The sequence below is a fragment of the Athene cunicularia genome, assembly GCF_003259725.1.
Source record: "Athene cunicularia isolate RWA chromosome 1 unlocalized genomic scaffold, athCun1 chr1_part1, whole genome shotgun sequence".
Lineage (NCBI taxonomy): Eukaryota > Metazoa > Chordata > Aves > Strigiformes > Strigidae > Athene > Athene cunicularia.
In genome coordinates this window covers 128,287,993-128,294,575 of record NW_020799091.1, presented here as the reverse complement: position 1 = coordinate 128,294,575, position 6,583 = coordinate 128,287,993, and the positions used below count along the sequence as shown (strand labels likewise).

Sequence of the window (6,583 nt, the reverse complement as noted above, 5' to 3'; positions counted from 1 at the left end):
GGGGTGGGGGAAGCGGGAGGGAGCCTGAGCAGCCAAGACTTCAACCAAGGATCAAAACCCAGTGCCGCCCGCCTGCCCGCCCCGAGCAGAGGCGGTGGGAGGAGGGCGGGCATGCGGCAGCCATCGGAGGGGGTGCTAGCTAGAGGCGGCGGAGAGGGAGGGAGCCGGCGCGGGTGGGAGAGAGGGTGGCGACCGCTCGCGAAAGGGACGGGAGTGGCTGCCGCCGCCTCCACCCTCCATTTGCCGCCGCGCTCGGCTGGGCCTCTGCAAAGGAAAGCTGGTCGGGAGGGGAGGGAGGAGGGGGAGGGGCAAGGCGAGGAGGGAAAGAAAGCGAGAGAGAGGACCCAGGAGAAAGGGATAAGGCAGATCCTAGGAAACGGGAGGAAGAGAGAGACTCCTGTAGGAAAGGGATTCGGGGAGAGGAGAGCAGGGGAAAAAGCGTTCCCAGAGAAAGCCTGGAGAGAAGCGCAAGGATCAGGACTGCTCGCAAGCATCTGACTAGTTGAAGGCATCAATCGAGGGCTAAGGGCTGCTATCGGGGCCGGGGGACGAAGCGGCAGCGTGTGCAGAGCGAGGAGGGACCTGGCGCTGGCTCGTGGAGATTGCGTAACTTGGGCGGCGAAAATGGTCTTCGTCCAACTTTTCTGATGCCGGTGGGCCGGTCGTCTCTAGCGGGAAGGGCTCCCACGAAAACTGTTTGAGTAATGCTGGGAAGTGAAGGAGGTGTTGCTGAAGTCCTGCAAAAGGTATTGTGGCGGGAGAGCGGGCCGGTGAGGAAGGGCGCTTTGAGCCCGGCATAGGAGATCTGAGAAAGGGAGCCAGGGTCGAGCATATTGTCCGGTGTCTGCCAGCCAGGGCGGCGGGAAGACACAGAACAAACGAGTACTACTTCTGGAAGGGATTAAAACTCCTCATGTTGTGGGGTTTTTCTTCCTTCCTGGTGTCGCGGAGCGCCCAGACAGACCCTACCCCGAGTGCACTTCTGCTAGGTGCTGTGTGCAGACAGGGAGAGAAAAGCTGCGTGAAATCGGGTCACAGTTGCCCTGCTCACGGAAACCACTATCCAAACCGGGTATCTCCCACACATGCACGGTATGTTTGGTCTGCTCCTATGCCTGTTGTTTCTCTCTAGCTCCTCGAAGAGCCATAGTTAAACGCTACCTTTGAAATCTCTGAAGCAGGAAGGCTGGGGTAGGTGTGTGCAGTTGTAGGTTCCTGGTCCTTGTGAAGGGATACAAGGAAGGCTTTGTGGCCTTATTTGTTGTTTAATGCTCTGGTGGGAGACAGATGGCTGTGTGAGTGCTTGTGGCAGGGAAAAGCCATGTTAATCTGTTTTTCAAGGAGATGATGCAAGTTACTACTACTCGTGCTACATAAATCTGTGAATGTGGGAGGGGCTGTTGTGATGGGTAATTTTAAATGTGGCTTTAATGGATCCACTGAGATGATTTCGCTTACTCTGCAGCTTCTCTTGCCATTACCATGCTCATTCAGTTGGGAAGATGAGTGAATATCACCTGCCTTCCCTACCAGTTCTAGAAATAAGAGCAAAGATGGGGAAGCATATATCCCAAGGATCACCCTTCGTTAGCAGTGATATCAAGTCAGGCAGATAGATGAGGAAGGAGAGTGAGAGGGCAAATAGAAACAATAAGGTCAGGACACTGGGAAGAGTAGCTGCCACCGGACACATCTGTTGAAGAGACAGATCTGCACCTCAGCTGGAATGAACAAGGGAGGCTCCCCTCTACCTTGTTATGTAGGTTCTAATCAGAAGCATGGAAACTGAACATGGGTGCACCTCTTGTTTAGTCACATCAGATCCACCTGCCCCAAGCCACAAGATGTAGTGACTATTTTGAGGTGTTTCTTCATTCCCAGTTTGAAATAATTCCAATGATGAAGTTTGTTTGGGAGAAGGAAAGAGATAATCCATGATCTAATAATCTATTTTCTTTGATGATACCTGATCTCTGTGCTGAAAATAATATCAGTTTTTCTCTAGAAGTTAATTCTCTAAATTCAACACCTTGCACCACTTCAGTTTATTTTGCTAATGTTTTGGCAATCCTCAGAAAACTGCATGTAATTTCATCCTTTCCTTTACTGCCTTATGTATGTATGTCCTCTTAGACAAATTACATGTGTGCAGTGTTTAATTCCTTGACATGTATGGGTGCCCCTCTAGCCACTAAATATTTTTTCTTGTCTCCTGAGTTCTGTCCTATTTAACTTTCTTGTGCTTGCACTGAGCTGCACGGAATTGTTTGTATGGCCATGTGTTTTGATACTTGGAAATACCATTACTTTGGGGTATTGGATCTTGTATGAAGCAGGATTGTATCCTCTCTAATTTAGTCACTGAAACCCTGCAGAAAAGCACGTTTTCTTGCTTTGTTCTGAGGTTCTCAGCTCTTCCAAGCTCTTAGCTGTGGCAAGAACAGCTTGGGTTATAGAGACTGTTTTTGAAGGGGGTTGGGGGAGAGATGTCTCCTCTCTTCTCTTTTGCCCAAGGCTGCTACTGTCTTCGCCTTCTATATATTTGACTTGAAGGCTGACCCATGACACAGTGTTAATGCTTTTAGGGGGAGAGGCAGCTGGTGGCTCCAAGGAGACAGCTTCTTGTTCTCCAGCATGCTTGCATAGGCTGCCAGCAGATGTGGTTGACAGAGAGCTGATCCCTCAGACCATTGAGAATTGTCTTCTTTCTGCCTGTACATATTCACTGTGTACATTCCTCTTTGTGCCCAGGTACAGATGTCTTCCCCTTCCCCCTTTTGCTACTGCACGTGCCATATGCAGAGAATCATGTATGAGATCGTTATAGTTTCTCACCCTTTACCCTCTGTGCCTCTATTAAAATAGAATTGTTTTGTGGTCCACTCTCCTTCCCTGGATACCTGTGCTATTATGAGATTTATACATGCTCTTCCTCTGGCTTCAGGAATGCTTCCCTCTCCAGGTCTTCTCCCCCTAAAACTTGCTTTTCCTTGGTATCCATGCATTATCCCTCAGCATGGCCTGTGTGGAAGGTTCTCGTAAAGTCCCTACAGATGAATGCAAAGTATTTTTAGAGCACATTTAAAGTTGTACATTTAAAGTCTCATTTCTATGAAGATAAAAGTTGATTTAAGCTTTAGGAGGAAACTGATAAGCATCCTATAGTTTGTAATTATTTTCTCTTATGTTTTTTCTTAAACCTGCTTCAATATTATATTACTATTTGTCCTGGTTCATCTAGGATAGGGTTAAGTTTCCCCAGCAGAGAGGGGGAAGGGATCTCCAGCCCGGTTATTCATACCATGCTGATGTCAGGTCAGGGCGCGGGAGCAAGGGAACTTTTTCCTTTGTGCCTTTGATGGCGGGAAGCACACGGTGGGCTGTCCGTAACCATTATGGTATTTCTCCGTATATCTTGTTTACTGTTTATTGTTGTTATCATTGCTACTGTTGTTGTTCAGATTGTTTATTACACTGTTGTATTAAATTTCTTCCTATTTTAACCAGGGGTTTGTGCCCTGCTTGTGTCCAAGGGTGGGGGAGGGACAACGTCAACGTGGTCTCCAGTCCTGACAGGGCTTAAACCAACACACTATTATATCTTGCTGATTAAAAAAAGGAAAATTTGTATTTTGTTAGTAAGTTTTGTATCATCTTACAGCAATACAGTTAATGTACTTTCTCCATCTACTGACTCCACAAATTCAGCGGTTTTCCAGCTCTTTGCAACCTTACCATTTAGCTTCTGCCTGTTAAGTTGGGTTGGACATCCCTCTCCTCTCCATGTTTGCTCTCTTTGACAACCATGTAATGTCATGGACTTAAGAGGGTATGCACAAGTATAACTGACATGGCTTTTGTAAATAATTTTGTAGATGTTCTACAGCAGCAGACTAGCTTTCTGTCTTGAGTGGTGCCAACTGTGCTATGTAAACAGACCCCAGAAAGGATAAAAACTCCTTAATGACTCATGTCAGCCACGATACTCTGACATGTGAGCAGCAAATCTGCAGAGTAAGAAAATGCCATTTCATGTTGTCACCCTCCTTACATTTGATTTTTACAGATCTTAACAAAGAGAAGAACTACACTAGTACTTTATTCTCAAAAGCATGTGTTGTGCTTTCAAGAAATATTCCTCTGTCACCAGGAATAGTATTTTATTTTAAGTGCACTATTAATAAATGTGGTATTTAAAAAAGATTACAAGTATGTAGTTTATGGACGTACTGTCACAATATTACATACAGAAGATGCTGTCTTGCCTCTTAAAGTCACCATGGAGCAGGCTGATGCTCCTGTCATGGAGGTGCTACTTGAAGGTTGTTCTTGAGACCACTTCTGAGAAAAGAAGCAGCTTTGGAAGCCAAGCACTTCTAGTCACTGTTTTCAACTTTCCATGCCTCCAGAGTCTCCTGTGCATTCTGCTACTCAGGGCTTGCTTGTCAAAAAGATTTTTGTTCAGACGTTTCACATGCACAGACATGCTCCCATACACATGTATGCCCATGTATGCACACAACAGCACTTAAAGAAAATTTAAAAAGTGCCATCCTGGGAGTAGAGAAGATGCTGGATACTATAAGAAGATACTATATATGTTGGAAATATACAGCCTTACATATGATGGCTATAGGTCCTTAAGGTCTTGGTTCACCTTAGGATGGAAATTCCCACCAGCCCAGACCTGTATACTGAAACATATATGACTTCATTTTCAGACAAGCTTTTTTTTCTCCTAAAGCTTGCCAAATAAATGATTCCTCTGCTGATTCTTCAGTTTCCAAATGCATTTTTTTCCCCTGTACCATGTCTCCGGAAAATATCCAAGGTGTCTAAATCATGTAATTAAACCCTAGAAGCCAGAGACTGACTCTTTGTCACTTATTTCAGTTTTAGCATACAGATGTTTCTCCAAGTTACTATAAAGCTTTCAAAGCTCCCTAAATGACCTGATCTCTCTCCCACTTATGGTGAAACACTCACATGATATGAATCTATTTGGCCCTGCTGACCACTTCAGAGACAGTGTGTAGGATACAGATGCCTGTGTGGAGGCCTTTAGCATCAGGCTTACTGCAGGTTCTTTCAGATCCTGAGGATGTCCACAAATGGAAGCAGGATTCCTTGGCAGAACTCTCTTATCTTCCTAACTATTCTTTCAGAAGAGGAGGGATGTCACAAGAGGGATGTTGTTGTGCAGGTTTCTGGGCAGGTTTTGAATAATTTCAATTTGGAAATTCAAATTGGACTGTTTATAAAACTTTGAATTTCCAAATGTTGTTTTGCTAGCATCTAGGATCAGTTTGATTCCAGTAAGCAGAATGTGAAATGCTTTCTGCACCAGGAAGATGTTTGAAATTATTCCTTCTTGGTTTTGAGCCAGGAAGAAGTTGCTGGAAGCACAGCTGGATTGGGATGCTTGTCTGAAGTTGTCTCTCAGATGGTCCCTTCCCTTGCTAATGTCAGTAGGCTTTGAGCTGGTTCCAGCAGTAATAGGAATGCAAATATGTGCTGGCATTTTCACTTTTCAGTGAGTTAGCTAATCCCATTTGGAGCATGTGTTCTTCATAAAGGGGCCACCATGCTGATGGTTATCACTGCCATCATCATGGTATCAGGACTGAAATAGTTCTGTTGAGGAATGTTCATTTAATTACTAGTGCAGACAGGATCTTAATGGCCACCTCCTCCTCCAGTATCTAATCAGCAAAGGTGCAGCGCAACATGACTTCATAACAAATTGTGCTGACCTGAGCATAAATCAGTGATCAGTTAAAATGTAGCAGATAGATAGAGGCTTGACAGAGGGAATTTTCTGTAGTTTGTATGTGTCTTGGTGTTGTTTTCTGCTGGGACATGTATGTGGAGTTAGATGCTGAAGAGTAATTAGTTTTCTTTTGGAGCCTTACTGTAGCACCTTTTTGCTCAGGCCCCAGGCTGAGCACCAGAAAGACATGGGAATGGGAATTCTTAAATGGGAATGATGCATGACTTGTGCTCCTTGTTTCAGTTCAAAGTTCTCCTAATGCTGACTGGAAGAATCCTTTGACAATTGCATGTTTCTCATGGATAATTTTACCCATCTTGGATTAGAAGTGGCTTTGGATGGTCTCGGAGAGCTTGAGGTTCCTGCAACTAAGGTAATCAAATTAGTGACTAGATCCCAGTTACTTGTCTTAAAAAATCGTGTCCTAAATAGATTCTTTTGATTATGTCTAATGAATTACCACCAAAAGAATGTGTGCAGTGACAGGGTGCAAAGAAAACAAATCCGTATTTGTAAACAGAGTAAGAATAAAAAAGTTCAATTCTTTAAAACAGTTAAGCTGAAGCAAGTTTTGCTCTCTTTGGTAAAATAACACCTACTGAACAAGTCTAATTGAAAGGATCAGGATAGGCTTGTTGAATTGTTGTCTTGCTTCTCTTGACTGATTGTATCAGCCCGCTGTGTTTAATAGTGTTATAAAGAGTTACATAGGTAGAAATCAGAGTGGGAAGGGGGAACATGCCCTAAAACCTCAGAAAGTGCTCTTAAAACTGGTTTTTAGATGATTCTTCTGAAAAAGGCCTTGGTTCCCCC

The 6,583-nt window shown here is 44.4% G+C and overlaps 1 protein-coding gene across 1 annotated transcript in view; it reads left to right on the top strand.

Annotated features, from left to right (window-relative positions):
- The first annotated feature begins 321 nt into the window (after positions 1-321).
- The window catches only part of LOC113479417 (ephrin type-B receptor 5-like), a 61,000-nt gene continuing 54,738 nt past the window's right edge, over positions 322-6,583 (top strand). The window contains exon 1 of the mRNA XM_026847314.1: positions 322-746. The gene's annotated coding sequence lies outside the window, so the exon portion shown is untranslated. The remainder of the gene's footprint in view (positions 747-6,583) is intronic.